This window comes from Plectropomus leopardus, chromosome 20 (assembly GCF_026936395.1).
Source record: "Plectropomus leopardus strain MGB_pleo_1.0 chromosome 20, ASM2693639v1, whole genome shotgun sequence".
NCBI classification, from domain to species: domain Eukaryota; kingdom Metazoa; phylum Chordata; class Actinopteri; order Perciformes; family Serranidae; genus Plectropomus; species Plectropomus leopardus.
In genome coordinates this window covers 6,279,569-6,306,136 of record NC_142195.1, presented here as the reverse complement: position 1 = coordinate 6,306,136, position 26,568 = coordinate 6,279,569, and the positions used below count along the sequence as shown (strand labels likewise).

Below are 26,568 nucleotides of genomic sequence, written 5' to 3'. Positions count from 1 at the left end.
TGTACCAGTATTGATGTCACTGTATGTGTGTAAGCAATGTGTGCTGATTTGCTCATAAGTGTGCAGCTGCAGTCACATGTAGCAGCTTTGAAAAGGCTAAATGAGCAAGTGGTGCCTGTGAGAGCAGAGCCGCATGCAGTTTCTTTGACCTTTGACCTGTAGCAGTGAGTGTGGGTGTTGCAGTTAAAGGGATAGTTTGGCGTTTTTTAAGTTGGGTTGTATGAAGCACTTATCCAGATTCAGTGTTGGAAACCTGGTTGGACAACAGTTTAGTTTTGCTGCCTTCAGATGACTTTCACAGGAAACCCTGAGCAAATTGGTTTGATTTCTAACAAAAACATGGGGGAAAATGCAATGACCAAATGGCCAAAAAATGTCCCACAATATGCAAGAAATTATTCAAAGGTGACCAAGAAATTGCCCTGAGTGTGACCTAAAACTTGTTTTTTACATAAGGGGTGCCAATTATTACAAATGCATTAAAAAAACAAAAACAAAGACAAAACATGTCGATAAAACTATATTCACAATCTCTTTAATTATATGTTTAAAATTATGTTAGAATAAAAAAATAGATTATTCATCTATTTTTTTTTCTTTCTGCACTTGTTTGGGTCATTTTTGTTTATTGTCTGTCTGGTTGGTTTTGGTCAGTCTTTTTTTGTTTTAGTCAGTTTTTGGTTTTTTTTTTAAACTTTTCTTTAACTGTTTTTTTTATTTTCAGGTCAGTTTCTTGTAACTATTTACTAATTCTCTGCTAACTGTGGGCCATGTGTTGTTTAGTTGCTCACTGCCTTTTCCCATGTTTTAGTCATGTTTGAAAGGATTTAAAATAAAGAGTAAATGACAGCTGGCACACACCCAGTTTGGAGAGGGGGACTGGAGTCCCACATAGAGCATAGCAATATAATGCTGTGGAAGGGGGTCAGCAACACAATGTACATAAACAAATTCTCTACTAAAAAAAATCCATATCAGTTTGAGTGCATGCTATATTGAAAGTATTTTCATCACTTTGCCATAAATGCTCCAATTTCTTATCAAAGCCACCAGACTCTACTGAGAAAAACTGTAATTTTAGCCCACTGAACACGACAGTTGCTTGTCTGCCTCTGCTTTGATCAATTTGTTAGTTTGTGTTATTGTGTAACTTTGGTGAATCAGAACTAGCCCATAATAACACAAACAAGCTAACTAAGCGAGGCAGCAGTAGACCAGCAGCTCCTGTCTTCATCCATGTTAAATCACTGTTTTTCTCAATGACTGGCTTTAAAGAGAAAGATGTACCACCTTAATTTTCCCATTGGATATAAAATAGTCTGATATTAAGGTAAAGGGGTGAAAATACTCTCATTATAGTGTACACTCAAACTGATTTTGATTTTTTTACGTGACTTTTTATTTTTAGGTGGGAATTCTTTTAGGTGGCTAAAATACATTTTGTTGCAGACCCTCATCCACATCAGTATGTTGCTTAGCCATAGTGTCGGACTACAGTCTGTTTCTCCCAACTTGAGGCATGTTGACCTTCATCTACGGCACGTAATACACTGACTATTGTTAAGTACCTCATCTAACCCCACATCAAAAATTCTGAACTGTCCCTTTAACTTATGCATTACATAGCTTGCTCTCCTGGAGAGATGACTGTCAGACATGATGCCTCACTTGTTTGGGGTTAGAATGAGCATGACAGTGAAATATCTTGAAAATAACAAAGCAGCATACTAATTATTTTCCACAGTGTGCATTAATGTATGGAATACCACTCATCACCACACACACACACACACACACAAGTACACACACACAGCCACTCTCAGAGTGAAGGTTAGCCAAGGACTGGTAGCTATCTGATGCTGTGCTGTGATTTTTCTAACCTCCTTGTTGATTTACAGCAGCTGAAGTGGGCACAAACACTCCGCCACGAGGCAGCGCGATAAACTTGTGACCATATCTCACTGCGTTGCCAGAGCTCAGCAAATGAGATGGATTTATCTCTAAATCAGTGACTTATACTTCTAATGCATCATTGTATCCAGCACAGGCAAAGTATCTCCCATCTCATCCCTCATACATTTATGCAACCTCTCCAGAAGGGCAACACTCGGAGAGAAAAGTTACTCAGAATAGCAGCAAGATTTGTCTCTTCAGCTTCAACTTTTAAAAGGAAAAGTACTGACATTTTGGGGCAAATGTGCTTATTCACTCTCTTGTTTGATGAGACTGATGTAACTCTCAAGTCAGTTTAAAAGAGATGGAGTGGTTTAACTTAGTGTAATGACTGGAAGCTAACAGTTTGCCTGGCTCACTTCCAAGCTAAAAAAAAATGCCAACCACAACCTCTAAAGCTCGTACATAAATATACGGTGTCTTTGTTTGATGCATACAAAAACTTATTTAAGGGGAAAGTTCACCCCAAAATTAAAACCACATATTTTTCTCTCCCTTTTAGTGCTATTTATCAATATGGTGAGACTGTGAGTTTCAAAGTGTTGGAAATATCGGACGTAAAGACGTCTGCCTTCTCTCCAGTAAAGTGGAGCTAGATGGCACACAACTTGTGGTGCTCAAAGTACCAAAAAATGCATTTGAAAAACTCAAAAGCAATGTCTCTCTCCAGAAATCATGGCCCGGTTACTCAAGATAATCCACCTGTTGTGAGCAGTTCGATGTAGGAACTATTTTCTTTCTAGCGAACTACACCCAGCAACCATATCACTGCGCTACTAATCTGTTTTCATTTGAATTTTAAAATTAAAAACAACTTAATTTCTTGCAATGACTACTTATGCATCTAAATTATGTATCTGATTTTTTTGCCTATAACTCACTTTCCCTTTTACTATTCATTTACTTCATTTATTTTTCACAAATTCAAAATTAATACACAGTTTCAAAAATTCAAATAAAATATATAAGTTGCTCAAATGTGAAAAGCCAAATTCACTTACCAAAAATTCAACTAATATATTTTAAAGTTGTTCAAATTTAATAGGCCAAACTCAGACGTCAAAATACCAGGTTAAAATTCAGAGCAAACATCCAGGGACCCATGAAAAACCAGTCGATTCTAGACTAAGTCAAACCAACATCCAGCCAATTAAGTAACCCTTCACTGGCCACGTGACGCAGATGCAAAGCTGTCAGCTCATGGTTGCAGCTCACGTAGCAGCTACGTCAACAAACACAAACGATGGTGCTTCAGTAGACATCTATGCAGCCGATATCTCCAAGTCTTGGCAACTCACACTATAACAATCTAGAATAATAAATAGCAGTTAAGGTAAGAAAATAAATATGAAGGTTTTTTTTGGTGTGAACTGCCCCTTTAAAAAGTTTCATTCACATTAAGATAATAGCTGGAAAGCTATCGAAGGGGCTAATTCTGTAGGCACATTTTTGACATTGCAGTGAGTGTGTGAGTGTCTTTATTCTGAGCCAGACTGGTAAACTCTTGGCTCTAGCATCCATAGTTAATACGTAGACATGAGAGTGGCATCAATCCTCTCATATAACTCTTAGGCAGAAAACCTAATATGCATGTTTCCCAGAATATAACATTATTCATTCAGGGCTTATTGAACATTTCTGCATGAATAGCACAAAGAGAAAGTATTTCTGGATAATGAACACTATTGAAATCATCATACAGGCAGACGAGACATTTCATATTGCTCTTTTTTCCCCAACAAAACAAGGCAGATAGCCAAACTGTGATTTAAGCTGGAAAAGACCTTTCCCATATAGCACTGCCCTTCAGCAGTTTCAGCAGTATAAGAAAAGCAGAAAGGGCCCCCATGAAAAACAGTAAATTCCAAAATATGAAACCATTCGTCTCTGTCCACATTGATCGGTCCACAGATTTTTTTATCTTCATAAATCCATAATAGAAACCCTTTTTTTTTCACGCAATAAAACACTCCGTCGGAAGGGCAGTTTCTCTTCTGATGTGGTCAAGGGAGAAGAAAGAAAAGCCTCGAAAAACAGTCCACATTTTAGAATACAGCAGGTTTCTAGCGAGAAATCTGAATAGCCTCTTATCAAGACAAGACTACAGCAAATGGAAAAGCATGGGTGATGGGGTTAAAAAAGAAGAAAGAGGTCTTTTCTATGCGAGTGCATTTGTGACAGCAGCAGCACCCCAGTGCTGCAGGGGCAGGTCTGATTCTGAGGGACTAAATTGGCTGTCAAAGCTCCCACAGACAACCCTTCATACAAGCAGCCCTCTCATATTTCTCCTGTTATATGAACTGGCCGAGAGAAAATGCAATTACCGCTCCCTTTTTTTTCATATGTCATCTCTGTCACGTATGAAAAAAAAAAAAAAATACAAAAAAAAAAAAACAGAGTACTTCTTGATATAACAGCTCCCCCAAAACTCATTTTCCACTTGCAAAACAGGTGTGTGGGATCCTATTACCCAAACCACATAAGATTGTCAAAACTGTTCTACATTATGTGCTATTATTCTTCATTCTCCACGCCTCGGTTCTGATAAATGCTCTCCGATACACTGACTCCCTCGAGGCCACAGAGCTTGAATTATATCACATTCTCTCGTCCAGAGGTCTCAGGGCTTTTTGTGTTTCCCTCAACAGTAACAGTCCTTCAGGCTGCTTTAAAGAAGCCTAACAAAGCCAACCCACACTCCCCTGACAACCTCATTAAAGTAATTAAGCCTAAACTGCCTAATTTGGAAAGACAGAAGCACATTCTGTACGCACGAATAGGCCATCACAGGTCCAAAATTGCTCTTCTTTTAAATGCAAAGTAACATAATATGAGCTTTTACAGTAATACTCTACAGACTGTATACTGCTCATCATTGCAAAATAGCTACATAGCATTTGATTTTTATAGCGCATAATTTAGGTGATATTCTGAATTTTTCCTATTGTCAATAACTTCCATGAAAAGTCAAATAGTGAAGTGATGAATTAATCCTTGTAACAAGTACCACCTGTTTCTAAAGCCTGATGTATTTCATTCCTCTGTATCATAGAAGTATTTTTAAAAAATGCATGGATGAATAGCAGGGGGTAAGTGGGGGCACGTAGTTCATCTTTATATACAGTCTATGGTTGGGTTGGTTAGTTATAAGCTACAGGAGAGGGACAGGTTAGAGTTAGGGGAAGAATATCAGAGTTAGTCGATCAAAGGAAGAGTAGTGCAGGTCATGCCTTTGTCATTTCAGCGAAAAAAACAAACTTGCTAACCCTGCCACCACCACCAGATTTAACACATTACAATCCACCACCTCTTGAAAGGTCAAGGTCATCTCACATATTGATGTGAGATCAGGTCGGTCCTGCTGTCCTAAATACTCACTAGAGCACCAGATCGACAGCCGCAAAAAATAATTCCCTACAAATGCACTATTTACTCCTCCTGAGCATGGTTTGCGAAAAACTACAGTCTGTAGCTGTTTAAGAAAATATCTGCAATCAGATTCACATCTTCAATAGGTGCCAATGCAGTATGGGCTGAGTGCAACAGACTGAGAAGTTATAAAGCATAAACAGACGGACTGAAAAACTGTTCTCTCTCAAAACTTCTTTGACTTAACCCTTTGATACCTGGAACAACATGAGTTTTCTTGTGCTGTGTTAAGATGCCTTTAACATGCATGTTAAACCTTAGAAAAGCGAGCGCATTGGTTTGATTTCTTTTGCAAACGTGGCTAAAAAGACTGAGCAACTTGGCAAGAGATGTCCCACAAACTGCAAGACATTAGGAAACAATCACAAGAAAGTTGCCCAAAGATTGTTTTTTTTTACAAAAAAGGTGCAATTATTAGAAGTTAGAAATAATTTAAAAAATAAAGAAAAATGTCCAGTGACTATATTTTTATTATTATTAACAATTTTATCTTCATATCTGGATTATTTTTTTGTTACCTTTTTTGTTTTAAATTTTTTTTCCTTTTCTATTTTACTTTATTCTCTTGTACTAAAGGCAATTCAGGCAATTTCCTTGTAACTTGTAACTTCTTCTATTTTAGAGAAAAATCAAGCCAATTTTCTCAGGTTTAAAGGGGTTAATTTACTTGCATTAGTTTATCTCCTGTTAAACTATCTTAAATTATTTGGCTAAATCATTTGATTGTCTTTCTTCCCCTGTTGTACTTCATTTTAGCAATGTTGCTAATGTAATATTTTGCCCAAAACGATCTTAAAAAGTTGTAGTAGTTGTAATAAAAAGGAACAAAGCTTTAGAGCACTGCCACCAAATCCACTGTTAACCAGTTATAGTCCGTAATGCATCAGCACAGCGTTACATGGTCACAGTAAAGAGTCCATCTAATGTCTCCTCGTGGAGGTAAAAGTCTTGTTGGATTATGACTCTGTATATCTGCTTTGATTTAACATACAAATGCATTTCGTAAGACAATTGAAATGATTTTTGTATCATACTAAATAGCCCTGATTAAGAGCGTCTGCTGGACACTTAAATCTGAAATTGACAGCCGCCCACAGTGACAGTGTGCTGTCTCCACCCCTTGTCTGCCCAGATTTCCTTATTAAATACGCTGCTATGACACAGCAGAGGTGATCGATGGCACCGCTCCCTCATCCTCGTATGCACCTGACATGATTTATCATTTCAACTCCCCCATCTCCTAACTCCACCGAATCACCTCTTCAATCTCAGCTATGCACTTGTCATGATAACAGACGTATGCAGAATGCACACGTAAATAAAAATGTCTGAGGAGAGTTGAAAGAGTTTGGGGTAAACGTCTTTCGGAGCGTGAAAGGCCACAACTGAGGACATTCCCCAGACATGACGCCCCCGATGCGGTGAGTCACTCTTGTGTTGTTCCTGAGCTCCATCTGACATTCTGACTCCACTCTTGGGAAAGACATTTCCACCGGCTGATAGATCACAGACAACGCTCACAAATTAAACAGGAGCGTATTTCTTCTGCTGCTTTTCCTTCTCCCGCGACACAAGAGGAGGTGATTCACCAAAGCGAGCTGGAACAGCAATCAATGACTTGTATGACACATGAACTTCTCACACTCTCATTACCAATGATCTATCATCAGCACGCAGCCGGCATGTTCTCTGAGAGCCACGGCATGGAGCCTCAACTGATGAGTGACCACCAGATGAATCACAATTAAACAGTTCTCCCCTCTCCTTTGCCGCCACCGCCGCAGCTATATCACTGAGGTTATCAGTGCGAGAGACAGCACGGCGTGTAAATTAAACGCAGACGGAGACAGGAGCTGTCAGTCACCTCGCTCGAAGTGAGTGTATCCATCTGTGTCTCAACCTCAGCGCCGCGGAGGCACCAAGGACACGCAGTAGCCCATCACCATTCAGGAACAGCTCCCATTCCCCAACTTCTCTCCTTTATACTGTATGATTATTATGTACTTCATGAATAAATCTGGTTTTCACTGCACCACTATGCTGCCTGTCCTGACTAAAGGAAAATTATCATCAGGGCCACGGGAGCACAAGCCACAAACACAGGAAATGCTTTTCCATGCTGCAAACAACTATCTATTTGCTGTGTTTCTTAACGAGCCCAAACAGCCGAAAAATTTAATGCGTGCCAGGTGTCTATGTGCATGTCCTGTACACACACACTCACACAAACACCCTGAGAGGCACAGCTCCTATTAGATTTCCATACCTTCTTCTGGTATAATGAAATGCAGATGGTTCTTTTGTGCCCCAGACTACACAGCTCGTCTCTGCTCTCTAGCATGCAGTCACAGGATTACCATACGCTGCATAGTGATGCTGCTGCATAGCTGAGTTTGTCTGAGTTGAAACAACATATGGCACAAGTTAGAACTAATGCGTGACTCACGATAATACATCTCATGGCTCTGAAGGGGCATTATTACTTTATTATTTTCAATTTTAACAGTCACTGCAGCCACATAACAAATATATAGCCTATACCAGGGATGTCAACTGTTAACGGTTAATTGGTTAACTGCCGAGAATATTTTCAACACACACGTTACAAATGTCGGTCTATAGGTTAATTTTTTCATTTGTTGATTTCTGCTAGTTGTGATTTTTGACGGCTAAAGGCAATTGCCAGAAGTAAAACGCTAATGCCTCATGGACTAGATTTAAGATTTGTGGCCGAGTTTTAGTTAAAAACGTATCAATGTAAATTATACAGAGGAATCATTAATGATTCAATTATGAGCGAAATAGATTTGTAGAAGACTTAAACTGTGTTTTTTGTTGAAAATACAGTGCTGTTCCCTAATCATCATCTTCTTTTTGTCTATTTCATGCACAGCGGCTGTTAGCAGGAGCATTTATTCTCCTGCTGTTAAGAAAACAGAGGACTGCTGGAAGGAGAAGGAGCAGATACTGCTGATGTAAAGTTTTAGTTAAGTGAAACATGATCCCGAGTCCATGCAAGGTGTTTTATTTTGAAAATTTACCCAAAACACTGCTGTTTGACTCCCTGCTTGGTACGATGCGCTCTGTGCAGCTGAACGCGGCTGCTGTCCGTCTCCAGCAAAAATAGACTTGCCGCATATTTTACGTAGCACAGAGTGACGTCTGGGATGCTGCTGAGGCGTTCAGGGTGCGCCTGGTGGAATCCGTGTTGCATTGTCGACAACGTCACGATCAGCTCCAGAGGCCGTGCCATGGCTATAACACACCGTTGACATCTGCTGGAATTTAGGCGTTAGTTACCAGATAATCGGTGTAACCCTTTCCAAAGCAAAATTCACCAAAACTGACATCCCTAATATACATGTATTAATTGCTTATCATTATTTGGGCTTTCTCTCTCTCTCTCTCTCTCTCTCTCTCTCTCTCTCTCTCTCTCTCTCTCTCTCTCTCTCTCTCTCTCTCTCTCTCTCTCTCTCTCTCTCTCTCTCTCTCTCTCACTCGTTCTTTCTTTTTCTCTTTCTGTAATTTGGGTGAAGTGAAAAAAAATCACCAGCCAGAAGAAAATCATCCATGACCAAGCTGGTGTCCGTTTTTTTATCTAATGAGAATTCTTATATAAGAAAACTTGAAATAGCCTGCAACTTTGTACATCAAAGTGTCTTTTATGGCAATGTGAGGGGATCCAGTGAGTGTTAAATGCTTTTCCCTCATTAAATGTCACCAAGTTAAGTGTTATCCGTGAGTCACGCTGAGAGGGTTTGCATCATATGCGAGCTTAAGTGTTCCCTGCTTCCCGTGGTAAATGTACACATGTACTTAAGACTCTTAGCTCATTGCTATTAAGGCTCATTAAAGCTCCAGACTTGTACTTTTACATGATAAATGTGAAGGGCGAGATACAAGTGGAGAAAAACATTTCACTGAATCACACATTTTAAACAGGCGGATTAATTATCCAAAGAGAGTTTACAGCGAGCTCTTTGACCTTTGTCACGCGTCTCTAGTTAGGAAAAGGAAGGCCTAATGGGAGACTCTTCCGCTGCTCTTTCTGCTGCTAATTGGGCCCCTGAAACTGCCGCTAGGCTGGTAATTGTGGCATTGTGTCTGAATTTGCACTTCACTGCTTTACCCTCCTGTGATTAAAATTCATACGGGGCCCAGGGGTTAGTGGTGTGCCATGTGTCTGTGTGTGGGTGTATTGGGGAGAAGCTTGTTGGTGGAGGGGAAGGGGTGGGGCTTGTGGTTTTGATAATTGAACAAACCATGTAAATAGCTTTTAGTTCACTTCCTCTCTGTCTTTTCAATCCTAGAAATAATTGATGGTGAGTTCATGTGGTACACAGGCAGAGTATAAATCAGACATAATAAAATAAGAACATTTATGTGAGTCTCTTGCTTGCGGCCCGACATTCTCATTTACATGATTATTTGGAATCTCTCTGCCAATATAGTATTGAATTAGAAATACTGCAGGTGGTTTTGCAATCTTCAATTATAACTTTTATTATGGAAGCTAAATATAATTTTACACTTGCATCCAATATTGCCTGAGAAAATGTAATTTTTCTGCTTGCAGTTTTGAGAAGTTATGGAGAAAAATAATTTCAAGTTATTATCTTGTTCACACAAATTATTATCTTGCACGTACAAGTTGGACCTAATATCTTGCGTGCAAAAGTTTGTATCCTTGGCAAACTAGTCATTTTCTTGTGCAGACACATCAGTAACTTTGGCACAGAAAATGCACACAAAATATAATACTTTGGGAGCTCCATAACTCTTATTCACACTCAATACCTTGCAGAATACTAGCACTGGGTAGCATATGTGTCGGACCAAGCACTTTGCATAAAAGTTTTCATGCAATTTCCCATATGATGTCAACAGTATCCCATTTTCACACATCAATAGGCGGGTTTCCATTACAGACTTGCGCAAAACTTAAGTGATATTTTTGAAATGTCACTAAATTGCAATTGCAAGATAACTGCGTTTCCACTGAATAATGTTATGTGACTCCTCCTCATGCGATAATATTCCAAGAAGCATGGCGATGGGATGTTCAAAATATTACCAGCTGTATTTCTATTGCAGCCACCGCACTAGCCATCATTATTTCCATTCGAAGACAACATAGGCATATTACGCAAGGGATAATGGAAAGGTAAGCCATGGAAGCGGCCACGTATGTGGGGTTTCTGGGAGATGATAGTCCACGATTTCACAGCGGAATTGTGGATTTGAAACTTACGGATGATCCTCTCAACTTTTTAAGAGTTAAACAATGCAATAACACCTCTTGCAGCACCTGCTGCATCATGCCTGAGGGAGCCAGTGTGACTCAGTGAAAGCAAAAGAAGTGTTTCCATTGCAGTTTTGCAAAATAGGGCTTTTTAAAATAGCCTGAAATACCACCTCATGCGAGCGTAAAATCTTTTTTGTGATAAATGGGAGGGTTTTTTTTTTTCAAAATAGAAATGTTTCCATTGGGCGTATTTTATATTCACAATGTCAATTTGCACAATTTGAGGGTTAACGGAAACCCACCTAGAGTTTCTGGATGGGAGACAAATAAAAGGTGACATGGTCCTGGTCACAGCACTAGTTACTAGAGGTGTACAGAGACTTCATTCTTATGAGAGCTGCTCAGCAGAGCGTGAGGCAAAAAACATTAAGTATCCCGCTGTTTCACACTACCAGGTCCATCGAACATGCGCACTGTGCCCGAGCAGGTAACTTCTGCTGGTGTAGCGGCTAACTTCCAGTTTAGCGCTTCGCTAGCTTGAATGGTGATCAAATAATTTATTCTTGCGGCTCTCTTAAGATTTTTCAAATGTTATCGAACTGAATGGATTCGACTGAAAGTCTTGATTAATGAAATGAGTCATTTTGTGAAGGTTCTGACGCTCACAAAAATGTATCCACTAATTTATAGAAGTCTCTTTCTCAATGTAAGTCAATGGGAAAAAGTCTTTCTCAGTCCTGCAGCATCAGGTGACAAACCCGAATAGTGTAATCCCACGGTGTAAAATTTGTTTGGAAGCCTGGCAAACTTCCTGCAGGCTTGATGCCAACATTTTGACCAATGGTGTATTATGCTAATCATGATGACAAAATATACAAATAAAGTTCCATGCAACTGCCCATGGTCATGGAAACTGCTCAAACTAAGATAGACATTTAATATTGTCATACAAACAGTACCAACTTAAATGCTACATTGTATTTCAGATCAAATTTACTCTTTTCAAGTCTTTAATAAACAGTAGTGTCACAGGAACTGTCGCAAAACAAGAGCAGCGTATAAACAGTGAAAATAAAGAAAACATTTACAAAATTAATGTCACCAATTAGCCTCAGGACTAAGTTTTATTCCTATCTATGTTTTGGGGTGGTTTTTTTTTGTTGTTGTTGTTTTTACTTGTTTACTTATTTACTTACTTACTAATTTATCAATTCATTTATGTATTCTGATGGCAAAAGGATAATATAGCCTACCAAAAATCCAGTAAAAAGCAGCAAAAAGCCTACAGATCAAATAAAACGGATGGTTATGAAATATTACGACAGCTCCTATTTCCTCTGCAGAGAGGGAAGTCTGTCCCAAAGCTTGCTGGTGTATTTATACCCTAAACCTTGATGGAGGGAGCGCCATTCAGCTGTGAAGGTGACTACAAACTGAGAGACACTCAGAGACGCAGTGGGAGCGGGTAGGGTCCAGTTTGGATAAGGACCTACATCTATGTTCCAATAAAAGTCTGGAAGTGGGTTTGGCTTATACCAGAAATCCTGTTCCATATGGCAAATGTTGTACTCTCTAACTTAAAATTCATTGGCAATGCAGTTGTTGTGCCTTCAAAGCACTGAGTCAATTTAATAATGCATATAATTAATTATGGAATATATTTCCACATCCCCATACTGTACCTTTAATCAATATTAATCTCCAGATATATAAGTCAAGTCAATATTATTTAAATAAATAAATACATGAATAAATAAATACACCTAAAAAATTAACAATTACTGTTTTGACATAAATCCTGTAATAAATAAATGAGGAAATAAATATAAAAAATATATAAAACTTAGTGAAATAATTAAATAAACAGGTTTGTATTTTTCAAGGGATGCTTTGTAAAAGTGCTACTTTTATTTATTTCAGGGGACTTTTGTTTGATGCCACATATATTTATTTCATAAGACTTTTATTTCCCAGTGCCACATTTATTTCCAAGCTCTTTTTATTTGCATATGTTTAATTATTATGAAATAGCCGGTGGAGTATTTGAGTCAAAAACTCCATAAAATAAAAATAAACACCTACAACTAAAAACTACAAGTTCTAAGCACATTTTTGTATAACTTGCAGGTTTAGATATGAATCCATCTGCCACGCCATAGGGTTTCCCACACATACTTTAATCTGTGGTGGCCCGCTTCAATTAAAACATCTGCTGCCACAAATAGATTTTCTATTTTTGAGGCTGGATTGTTCATTAAGAGCATTAATGAACATATTATAATATACATATTATTACATAAAATATACTATTTGGTTATTCATTGTATCACAGTGTACTTTGGACAGAGCAGCAGAACGTCAGGCACACTGTAACTTCAGCATTCATTCTGCTAAGTCTAAAAGTTTGCATTCACTCGCAGTGGCTGCTTCTCTCATCCACTGATCTGATCTGATCAGCTCTGAACACATCGACAGATCAATTATCCACACCGCAAGACACAAACTGCTGCAGAGGAAACAAAGAATTAGCTGACAGCTCCATCTGTGCTGTGTTCAGGCACCCACAAAGAACTCAAAATACAGAGAGGGGACACAGGACGATACAAAGGGACAACCCTCAGCCATCGTCGTCAGCTACCGCCACACAAACGCTGTAATTCTGTAGGAAACACTGTACGCCTGCACATGAGGACTCCTCCTCCTTCATGCAAGTGGGGACATGTTCAGAATCTAGCAAACACTTGTCATCAATTTGTAGTAATTAAAACAAGAGATTAGTGAAATCAAAGTCCTGCGTTGGAAAAATGTCTATTTTTATCCTGTGGCCATTCACAATGATATGAAGCAATCTGAAGAAACATGCTCAGTCATGTATTTTTCCGCCCACAATTATGAGTAACATCAGATTGAATAAATATCAGTTTCCATCACATTGGTTATGCTTTTCAGAATACCACATTCAGATTTGTGTACACCCACACAGGTATGAGGTAGGGCTGGGCAATTACTCGGATTTTAATTTCTATTACAATTTTGGCTTCCCTCAATTTTCAAAACAAGAAAATTGAGATAAAATGATTATGTGTGGCATGATGAGTCTAACAATATTGAGTTAGTAAAACAATCATTGATCTCAATTCAAAATGTATTTTGCTGTTATTGATACAGTAACTGTTATGTATTGTTAAATAATATTAGTTGGATTAGGTTTTGTCATTATGTGAATTTGAACAAACTCCAGTAATGTGCAAGATGTGTGAGTCGTGGCTACACCACAAAGCTCATTGTTTTTCAGTTCACTTGTATTTAAACTTAAAGGACATCCAGTGTTAAAAATAAACACCAGAGTTAATGTTCAATAACTGCATGAGGTTCTAAAGGCCAATGAGTGATCATGTTAAATAATCATTAAATAATCCTGATTTCAATATCAATCAAAACAATCGTGATTACTATTTTAATAATCGTATTACTCTAGTAATACGTATTCGTATTAGTAATACGATTAATAATCTAATAAATAATAATTAAATAATCTAATAATACTCTAGAGTAGAGTAAAGTAGAGCTGGCACCATGTAGTGGAAATGTGCCTTAAGACAATTAGGATAAGTTTTATTTTGTTTCTGTCAAGTTTGAATGAAGTGTGTTTTATGATGAGTTAACGAGGTCATGAAGACTTATCACTCTTCTGTGATCTAGAGAACGTTACATTCAAAGGAAGGACAGTTGTATTTCTCTATTAAATAAGGAAAACAGGTCTGAAATATATTATTTTTCTTAACATTTTGCAGATTTCTACTGGGGTTTGGGTGAAGGGTGTTAGCACAGCACCTTTCTACTGTCATCTACTGTATACCCCGGTGAAATTTCATTAAAGTATTTACGTATGAAATATTAAATACCTCCCAAGCCAAGTTGGTAGTTGTAGGGAGAAACCTCCGTGTCCTGTTCTTTGAACTGGTTAATGGTTAATGGACTGGATTTATCTAACAACAATTATTACAAACAGATCTAGCATTGTCAGGTTGCTCTCTCTGCAGGTTCCAGTGAAGCTGCTAACAGCCACTGGGTTAATTACCCACAGCAACACCCACTGTTTGTCTACAGGGACCCTGAGAAAGATTCTCACAGTTCTTACTCATCATATCCTGTTAGTCATTCATCTACTTCTGAAGCCAAACTCTCAGGTTGCATGTTTATTTTAGCGGCCCACGTGTTGGCAAATAAAGCCAGGCATTGTAAATTCTACCTCCTCTTTCATTCACTTTGTCGACTCAATTTTTCTTCTCTCGACTGTTGCCAGCGGGCCCGTAACACAACATTTTGTTTTGATTAAAGACTAAGTTTTCAATCAAATCGCTTTAGGCATGAACAGAATTGGCCTCCAAACACTGGAACATTTTGTGCTTGTGTGTTTTTAACACTGGTACTCACCCAAGGATCATTAATCCACTGAAATAAAACAGTCACTGTGAGGTATTCCTTAGTACACACGTTCCCTTCCACATTTACAGCGTTCATCAAAACAATGTTTCAGATGGAAGGCTACAGTGAGCAGAACATCAAATAACACAAATAAGTAAATTATCTACCTGATCATTGCCAGAAAAAAAACACTGGGAGCACTGTTTTTAATGAAGCATTGGGATGAAACGCTCCCCAACACCCTGCCATTGCTTTCTGCTAAAAAAAAAAAAAATAGAATAAACAATAATAATATGTGGACACATACCCTTAAAGGGGATACTTTGCCTATATTCAACCAGCTTTGTATAAAAACAATGTGGTAGTCTGTGTGAATGAACTGCGGTATACTTCCGTCCATCTAACTAGTGCCTAAATAACCTTCCCTGCGGGTAAACACAATATATCCTTATGACATGAATTTATCAATGATGTAAATTTACATAATTTACATAGTAAACTCATCATTTGGCGGTGGGGCAGGCTGTACTTTTGCATTTTCATATTGCCCACCATCCATCCAGCCACCACAGACACAAAGAGTATACAGCTGATCAAGAGACACACCTGCCTCTCTGTCTCTCAAACTCCAACCGAAATCCATTTAAACGAAAAAATTAAGCAGCGAATATTAATTAAGGTTATGTTACTGCGCTGCCTGTTTCTTTTCTCAAGTGTTTTCAGAAACATGTTTTAGTGTACTGTTTACCTGTAATAGCATAAGTTTGTGAACAGGAAGTGGGCGTCATCCTGCCTTTCTGCGATGTGAAAACGGAGATCAAACAGTAAAATTAAGCAGAACTGATCAAAATTCTGTAATTGAGCAGGATTATTCTCGTGTCATCGGTTTTCAGAAACATGTTTTAGCTTATTGCTTAACTGTAATACGAGATCTGGCCGGCTGCTATTGTTTCACACACATCATTACACATTACGTCATCCACCAGCGAGAGGACTTATTGGTCTGATCAGGCATCTAGCATTCTGGTGGTTGCAAGTTTTCTACGTCTTGAGCAAAAGCATCCTTTTTCTCCATTTTCTCTGGTCATGTAGCACCAATTTGTGTCTCTCTACTGTAGAGACATCCTAGTTTTATTTAAGAGCCTTCTGCGTATCTGAGAAATACTTCCTAGGTTATTTACCACTAACTAAAATGCAAAATACCTCAAAACACAAGGCACTTCAGCTCAAGTTTTATGTCATCCGTCAAAAAAAATACTAACCAGAAGTACTGTTAAACCAGTGCTTTTTCACCCCAATATATTATATATGTGACAAAAAAATTTCAGCACTTCTCTAATTTTTAAAATAAGCTACATTATTTTACATGACAAGACTACTAGATACATGTAGTATCAGGTCATCTTGCAATTCTAATCATATCAGCTTTATCTTCTAGATAGCTAATATTAGTTTGTTATCTTAAATTACTGTAGTTGTGGGTGCTGTTGCCACAGCTAAGTGGCTTAGTCACTTAAATAGAATAACTCAGAGAGATAAACCCTATAATTCCCCAGTTTAACAGTTTGATTCAGAAACTTTAAATTAATGTTTGCATATTTTTCATTTACAAAAAAAAATGAACATTCTGATATGGATCATTTTTTATTTACAAAAGCCTCGAGGTTTCAGTCACTTATACATCTATGGTAGATTAAGGGTTAAAAAATAGAACCAAAGAAATATGTTGTTTTTAAAAAATCCTATTAAATCATCATCCAATAACCCAGTGCTAAGAATCTGGAAATAACAATAAACTCAGATCCATGTAGATTTGCAATATAAAGTAGGCTATTCTAACACTAAACAATAAAACTAAATGACTGATGATGTCAGTCATTATCGAGTGCATTTAAACTACGGCCGTAAGCTGCCTGATGCATAAATGCATTTAAAATACCAGTTGCCATGCCACAAAGCTGCGTTTTTTATTTAAGAGAAATAACATTTGATTATTGCCTGGCAGCGCAAACACTGCTACATCAATCATAAGTGGCAGCGTGAACAACAAACAAACATGGAGCCTCAGTATTTGAGCTGAGGGGAGGGGAGAGCTAATGCAGAAAGAGGCTGTGATTTTCAAGCAATTGTTCTGTGACTGAAGTACTCCCCAGCCCCGGGCTATCAAATAAAGTCTGATCCCTCTTCCTCTATATCCCCTGAAATCTTTTAATGAGACCAAATCCTTTTAACTCATGCCCTAACTGCCACAGTTATGAATATAACTGTGTATGTGTTTGTTAGTGTGTGTGTGTGTGTGTGTGTGTGTGTGTGTATGTGCGCACGTAGAGGCAAGCTCAGAGCAGTTTTGCCCTTCTTTCGGGGTGGAAAGGGAAGAGCAGCAGTTTCCTCTGGAGGAGAAATCACATCAAAGACATCAAAAGACCGAAAACATGGGAGCGTCAATATCAGGCCGAATGAGTATCATCTCGCAAGACCAACCCCAGTCTGTGAACCGTGGCTAGCAAATGCTGCCTGATAGATTATTAAAGCTGAACTGGCTGAACTACAGATGAGGAAATCTTTGTGTCCGATATATTGCACCTGACAGACTTTCACATTTTGCGAAGCAATGGCTCGAGTCTTTAATGTAAAACTGTGACCACGCTGCGACCTGGATATAAAATGTAAATGAGTTTTAAATTCTCACTTTATATGCTTGCAGTTTGCAGACCGGTAATCTTCATTAATAACAGGCCATTTAATTTCACCGCAACAGTAAATTGAGTGCTGACAACTAAAAAAATGTATCCTCAGAAGAAGTGAAATTATTTGATAGGCATCAGTTCACCTTAATGTGACCACAAACACACACACACACACGCACAAAGTGCCTCACAGAGTTGCTGGCACAGCTGTAGACTGTTTTTAACAATGTGAGAATAGCTTTTCCAACACGTTCTTATTCCAAGTTGACAAATATTGCAGCTTTGTAGTGGACTTTCACATATTGTGCTCCAGGTATCCTTCTGCATCTGCTGTTTATGCTGCACATGGTTATGTTTAGGCAGCAAAAGCACATGGCAACCAAGGCCGTGACGTCAACAAACGCACATGCTGCCACAGATGGTTAAGAGGGTGATAAAAAACCCATCTTATTCCGACAGGAAACGATCAACGGACTGCCACATTAAAGTCAGGAGTCGCCCGCCCTGTAGGGACATTCATGCTGCTTATATCACATTGTTACTGGCAGCGTTTTAACCTGACACTGTCTTGCCATGTATCATGTGCATGCGTAAGTTTCGGTCCGGTTGCGTTCTTAAGTGACACCGCCGTTGTGTATCACGCTAGTGCCACAGGCCAGCATGATAATTTTTCTAATTTGATTTGAGGAGTGGCTGAACAGTGGGTACACCTTAACAGTCCACCTGAAGAGAGCCGGGGAGGCTAACTTAGCTTGCTAGCTTTGGTGCTAACCACATTCGTTTAAATAGGCAGATGCCAAGTAAACATGGTCTTAAGAGGTTGCAGCATTTATTCACTGACAAACAGCCCAAATTGTGCACACGCTGCACAGCCACTTAACTTCATATTCTCTGCTCCAAACCTCACTGTCTCTCTCTCTCTCACACACACACACACACACACACACACACTCGCTCGTCCCATCTTTCTTGCTCCTACTCTGTATCATTATTCACACAATCTGGCACCAAAATCTGCATTATGATTTGTTCCAGTAGGTACTGGAAACCGATGACATGTTGGAAGAGAGTTTCGGTACCCAACCCTACTGTTCAGCACTCATTGCCTAAACTTAAGTGACAGTATGATGTTATTGAAAATCAAAACAAAAGGTAGTGATTGCTCAGTCTTATCCTGAAGCTTTTAATTTAACGTCAATCACTGGAAGGATGCAGGAGTCTGTTTACCACGCTCCCCTACCATTAGTCTTTTGTTTATGCTGATGTAATGCACAGGATGGCTGAAGGTGGCACATGATGATTTGAGCACCTGAGGCAGTGTTGCATCTCAAACATGAGCAGCACATAAAGTCTGTTGGTAAAAGTGCAGGCAGAAGTTTTGTATGTGAATACAGCAAAGGTGTTAACTTCTTGGTAGAGATGGAAAGAGTGCTAGAATATTTAACTCGTTCGAAATTTTACTTTCTTCCTCTCAAGATGAGCACAAGGAAAATTAAAACTACAAATTGGGAAAAAATGTGCATACATAAAAGTATATAGTAGGTGCTAAATAAACTTCACTGTGTTACATTTTTAAATGGAAAGGTGGGTGAATATAGGGTAAAGGACACATTGTATAACAATGTTATATGATAGACCATTAAAAGACACATCAAGGCTACAAAATCGCGTATTAACATGTCAGTGTTTCCACCACACCACAGAAACCCCATGTCCAAACCAACACTATATTCCTCTATAGATTACCCTTTGCAGCCTGTGCATACAACTGATATTCAGTTCCACAAAAGCCTTCCTCGGTGTAGCCTTCCTCAAATTAATCAGAACTAAGACAATTAAACAAATACAACAAACAAAAGGAGCTTTGGACACCGTGGCGGGTGAAACAAGCAGTATTAAGCCACATAAATTAAACAGCCTGCCACTTAATTAACAGCAGAATAAAACATCACAGAAGCAGACAACACAAAGCTGTATAAACTGTATTAACTTGAAGGAAGAAGTACTCACATAATTTCATTTAAAGGTACAGTGTGTAACTTTTAGGGGCATCTATTGGCAGAAATGTGTAATAATTATCACTATGTTTTCATTAGTTCACAATTACCTATCAAGATGAATTGTTGTGTTTTTGTTGCTTAAAAAGGAGCCATTAATATCTATATAGCAGGTCACTAGTAATGCACGGGGTCAAGGTTTTTCAAAACCCCCATTAACCTGGCCTCTTACAAGTTACTAGTATTGCTGCCTTCAGGTGCTCCTTGGAAATGTTGTATTTAAGAGTTATGAGCACATGAAGACCTCCAAAGTCATAATTACAAATGGGAAATTGGGAAATTTCAGTGACAGCTGAGTTGCCGAGCTGTAACATTTGTGTGATTGTTTTAGGGTAGCAGAAATGGTGGAAAACATGGAAACAGTGTCAACAACTGACAATAAAAAAAAATAGATTGTTAGTTTGTTTCTAGTAGCTTTCATGTATTTTTAGTAGTTGCACATTTAGTATATGCATCTATTAGCTGTAGCAAACAAGCAAACCTTTATAATAAACGTATAGTATAGAACATGCCAGGCGAGTATACAAACATTGATAGCCACATTATTTTTATAAAACAATTTGCTGACTTAACATCCTTAATGAATAAACATGGCTGGCTAAAGTCTGGTCAGTGGTGAGAAACTTTTTTAGTAATTCACATATGAAATATCAATTTTTGATCATGTGCAAAGTGTAATATGGTATTAATGTTAACTGCTGCCCATGCAGAGACCTAGATTAAATATGAAAATATAATATAAACTGGAAACAGCTGTCAACCTGTTGTTTGAACACTCTTAACATTAATATGCAGCCCATCTTCTTTGTAGCTTCGATGTTGTTCCCACTTACAACTCAGAACCTCCAACATCACACGAATGCGCCATAATAAAAAAAAAAGCCCTCAAAGTGCGGCCTCTAATCTATAACAATTTATTAAGCCACACGTGTTTTTTAGGTAAAGTCAAAGTAAGTAGTAACTAAAGCAGATACATATGGTAAAAGTATCATAAAATGGATATAAGTAGCCTACCTCAAAACTGCACTTAATGCTGCCTTCATGTACTCTGGTCAGAAAAACAAACATGGACGCTAGAAGAAAAAAGGTTGGGTTTTTTTTGGCTGATGTTTTACCAAAAGCAAGTACAGAGCTCCTTTGTGCTTCAGCAACAGAGCAAAGTACATAGATAATTATAATGTCATTTCTGCTTATAAACAGATTAAAATGTCAACTACATACCTGTGCACATTCTAATATTTGCTTAGCTAGCTAGCTTTATGTTCCTGTAAAGCTAATTTAACATTGTTATCAATGTCAGTACACTCACCTGGTGTGTTTTATTGTTAGTTTGATTGCTCGCTACAGCTCATAGATGCATATTTTAAAATGTGCGACTACTAAAAGTAAATGAGTGCTACTAGGAACTACATACATTTTTTAACATCAATTGTTGACATTGTTTCAGCGCTTTCCACCATTTCTGCAGCCATGAAACGTCACGCAAACGTCACAACTGGGCAGTTCGGGTATCATCAAAATTTCCTAATTTCGCACACATAATGAAAACTTTGGAGGGCCGTTCATGTGCTTGTACCTTGTAAATATGATATTTCGGAGAAGCACGTGAAGGCATCGCGAGTAGAGTACAGTATGTTAGCCTAAAGTTAGCCTAGCTGTACTTAGTTGCATTAAACCCTGATTAGAGAAATTTGCACAGTATACAGCACAGACACGCAAACAGGCTGTCCTGACAAACAAAGCTGAGGTTCTCTACATCACGGTGTGTTTGTTGTTGTTCTCACCTGCCTGGACGTCAGTCTGTGTGAGTCCTCAGCACCCTCCAGTCCTCCCAAACATCCTGCGAGTTCAACCTCTCTGCTCCTTCAGTCTCAAAGCACAATATAGGAGTCCACACGGCCTCACTGCCTAAATGCACCAATTCACTTTCTCAAACATTTTAAGCTCTGAAGTCACACCGTACATTGTTTTCAAAAACAGCAGAAAGGCCACACACACCTTTTTAAAAGGAAAACTAAGTTTGAACGCAGACGTCGGCAACGGAAGACGCTGAAAGACGCAGGTAACCAGTTAGCATTTAGCTAGCAAGTTCGGTTGAGCGGTGCGCCCGGTGATCACGTGATAACATGGGTGTGTCTGATTTACGTCACTTTGCGTAAGTGCATGGGAAAAGCAAAGCACATTTCATACAACAGAGTAATATAAAGTGCTTTACACTGTAATGAAACATAAAACATATTTAAGGATAGAGACTTACACTGTAAAAGCTATCAAAAAATACTGAATGATTTTCGATTTTAAAACATTATCATTAAAAGTAGTAAAAGTGCAGACAAGAGGTGCAAAGATGAAAAGATGAAACCAGTGAATATTAAACTAAATCCAATTTGTTACAATTACTGGAGTACATGTAATCTGTTAGCGTCCAGCCCTGCTGATATGCACAGTGTTATATGTGAGATGCACACAGCAGGGGTGTCTCTAGGACTTGAGGACACTGGGGGCTTAGCCCGGACCTCTGCAGGGGGGTTTGAGAGTATCCTACGATGGGATTAAAAATACATACATACATACATACATACATACATATATATATATACATAATGCTTTTTTTAATGCCCACTGGATTTTATGAGTATGAAAAATCTATTGTCCACAATGTGGCAATTTTTCCCTTGGTTTCACTAAAACATAAAATGTGCATTCAACATGGCACATCCAATAAAAAACACACATACGACAACATAAAAGCAAAAATACAAAATGCTTTAAGAAATCTTGGCAATACACATTCATTAAAAAATAAAATGCACAACATATGAGTCAGTAATATACACAATATACAAGACTGAAATAAAATTGACCTACTTTGCATTATTTACTCTTTAAAACTTTTTCCAGCTTTCCAGATAAATTATGAATTGTGACATCAAAAATATTTGTAGTTAGTAATTATTCTGAGTTGAAACAGAACACTTTGCAATGCTATCCTAAAATTAAGAGAATCTTGAGGTACTTGTACTTGAGTATTTCCATTTAATGCTACTTTATACTCAACTCCTCTACATGTCAGAGGGAAATATTGTAGTTTTTACTCCACTACATTTATAATGGTGTATTATTAAAGATTAAACTATCTACCAGTATGCAAAGCATTTGAAATGAGCAACAATACAAACAGCAAAATTAAAGAAACTAGCAGAACATTGTCTTGCACATGCATGCACTCACCTGCTAGAGTGTGTGCCCCATATTCCAAGGCACTTGCAGTGGCCCAGGTTCATTTCCAGCCTGTGGCCCTTTGCTGTGAGTCATTCCCCCTCTCTCTCCTATTTCCTGTCAGTCCACAGATGTATAATCAATAAAGGGAAAAATCCCTAAAAAAAATAAAAATGCATTGCTTCAGTGAGACATATTATTATTATTGTATTATTTTAGAGGGCTTAAAAACAAGACTGGAATAGCACACTATTAGATCCTAGGCTTTTTTTTAACTATTAGGACTATTATTTTATTTTATTTTATTTTATTTTTTAATAATTATTTTCATTAATGTCTTGGATGCCCAAATCTGCCATAAGGCCCCCCAAAATAAAGTCCAAAATTTGAAAACTCATTTCCCACTATATTGTTTATTATAAGAAAGTATATCTATACAATATACAATACAAACATGCAATAAATCAAACATAAATTACATAAACACATAAATTACACATGCAGAGCAACATATTATTGACACTTTAGCATCTGACAAATATATAGACATTAACATTAGCCGAATACGCCTATGTACATGCGTGCAGCGGGATGACAACATCACATAAAAGTATAATAATTTGTTACGTTTATTAATTATTACATTTACAAATACGTTTTTAGGGACAGCGGTACATGGTCTCCTCTCATACAAAAGCTTTTGTAAGGTATATTTTAATCAATATATCAGGTCTAACACATTTGAAAATTGGGGAGGATGTGTCCAAGATGGCCTCCAAACAAATCTCGAAACTTGCGACAGCCATTATTTCTGTCTGTCTCCTCTCAGCAGTGTCAAACCGAGGACACGTTTCTGCCTGACGGCTCAAAGGAAATGCATGACGACCCATTTCAGCCACGGGTGTCTAACCTGTTTAATCTGCTCTGGCCTAAATAGTTGGCGTACAGAGCATCACCAACTCCAGCCGTCTCAGCTGATCACAAGGCAGACGCCGCACTGCTACGCCTGTGACTAACAGCAAATGATCCCTGAGAGCTATAAATGCCAGTTTCTCTTTGTGCACGGGCGGATGGAGGTGTGGACTGACCTTGTTTTCACCTATTTTAATGACCGGGTGTTCATCTTGGAGGGCCAGCTTTCTGTTAACTGCTGCCTCTGATGTCGGGAAGGACATTATCAAAGGGAAGCAGAGTGAGGGACTGACATTAAGGAGCTCACGGTCCAATGGACTGAAAGGGATATTCATTAGGAGACAGAAGAAACTGCATAGACATGTATGCATTCAGATGGGCCAAAAACATGAAGGACGACTTCAGTTTAATTCAGCCTGAGCCTTATTTTTGAAGTTTTACATAAAGGGAAAGTTCTTTTTTAAAAAAAAACAAACTAGGGTTGTATAAGGTATTATTCATAGAAAGTGTATTACCTACGGTAGATGTCATCAGCACGCCATCAGTTTGAAGAAGCGACAAGGGGTGCCGAAATGGAACCCAGCCGGAACTTTCTCACAACAAGTTGCAATAATGTTTTAAAAATTTTCAATCAATGTTCATTTATCGTAGCCAGAAACTGTAACTATCATTGGACTGGATTGGCTCAGTCAGAAAACATAATCAAATCTAAGCTTAAAATAGTGATAATTAATCAAAATCACGTAATTCTACATGTCTCATTTAAAATTTTACGGAAAAATTAAGTGTTTGCACAAACAAGATCCGGCAAATAACTTAAAATTCTGCAATTTTGCATGCATGACAAATTTATTAATTTTTTTAAGTTGTTTTTTTTTTTCAACTCCAGGATTTTGTTTTCAACTTTAAACTTTTGATCACCAAACAGCAAATTAAAAAATCTTAAAAATTTAAAAAATATTTTTAAAAAACTCAGAGAAGTTCAAGGAAAAATATTTGTAGCTCCAGGGAGGGTCAATAAGAAAAAATAACATAATAAAAACAAAGTCACACCAAAGCCACCACCGATCCTCTCACAGACAAATTACAGTTCCTAATTCCATTTTTTTTTTAACGCTGCATGACATGCCTTATCAGCCCCACTTCACACTTTGTCTGTCCTATCTAGTCAAGACAATAAAAGAAACCCCCAAAAAACCTAATATAGCTGAGTTTTCAAATCTGGTGGACCTGACTGCGTGTAGGAAACACATTCAGATTATGTCTGCTATTATCCACTGACCACAGGTTACATTAACTCATTCTACACTTAAACACCCACGCAAACAGCCCCACCTATCCATTATCTATTACCTAATACTTACACTGCTTTGTGCTCGCACACACGAAACATGGACACCTGACTGTCCTCTATAATTTACAGGGACAAAGAAGGAAAATGAGGGTCCTTTGGAGAAGCAGGTGGGCAGGTTGAGCTTAATGAGTGTGCCTATTGTGGAGGATTACCGAGCCGTCACGGTGCAGGATCACAGTGAACTGCTCATCCCGAGGCTCTCACGAACGCCATCACACACATGTCACACACTCCTCAAGTGCTGACAAGTCCGGGGCCTCGGAGAGGGCCTGGAAGACCCCATCCCCCTCCCCCCTACAACCCCTTTGCAAAACCACAAACGTCAATTAAAAGGAAGCATTTAAAAATGGCCGCGCTCTGTCAGGACAAACATTTTCTCTTTCTGTGTGAGTCTAACGTTACCAGGCTTTCATGTCCAAAACACACAAATACACGATTGAACACATTTTTCTCCTAAACATACAAGCGAACACACACACACACACACACACACACACACATACACATCCACACTGCTATAAAGCTGTTGTGCCAACATCATCACAGGAACAACTGATGACACTGATGACAGAGAGGATGGAGCAGTGCTGACAGGATGGCGGGCAGGGAACACACGTCCTGAAAAATGATACAGTGATCATGGCAGCAGAACCTCCAACAGGTGGTGCGACAGATGCTGCATGCACTCGGATGCTACCTTCTAACGTATTCCTTCTTATCCCCTAAATTAAAAAAAACATACAAATCATAAAAAAGCAAATAGAAACAGGTGTAGAAGAGAGGAGGTAGGACAGAGGCAGCAGAAATGCCGTGTTGATGTGAATGAATTATTTTTGTATTGATCTGTGTTCGCCTTTGGCAGTGTGACGTTTGGAGACTATTGGTCCATGGATTATCATTTCTACCCTTTTGACATAACCAATAACATCAATATGAAATATATCTACACCTATAGAACTGATTATGAATGTGGTTTACAGCGAGGACAAATATGTTTGTCTCTTTCCACTGTGTTGAATATTCTTCTCACTACTTGATCTGTAGCAATGTCTCCAACCTCAGTCCGTGAAATTAGATTCAGATGTAGCTCAGATGTGGCAGATAATGTGCCTTGTCAGTATTTCTATTAATAAGTCTGAGATAATGACTTCCATTGCCTTATAGGTTAAATGATGACTTCTCAAGAGTTGATGGACTCGTCAGACGTGGATTTCACCGCCATGGCGGCAGATTATAATGAGACACTTCAGGAATTGCTCAGACATATCATATCATCTTCCTTAA

The 26,568-nt window shown here is 38.4% G+C and overlaps 1 long non-coding RNA gene across 2 annotated transcripts in view; it reads right to left on the bottom strand.

Moving 5' to 3' along the window:
- LOC148186161 (uncharacterized) overlaps positions 1 to 21,875 on the bottom strand; it is a 148,334-nt gene extending 126,459 nt beyond the window's left edge. For both annotated transcript variants that reach the window (XR_015775162.1, XR_015775163.1), the window contains exon 1: positions 21,584 to 21,875. This is a non-coding gene — a long non-coding RNA (uncharacterized LOC148186161). The remainder of the gene's footprint in view (positions 1 to 21,583) is intronic.
- Positions 21,876 to 26,568: the final 4,693 nt, after the last annotated feature.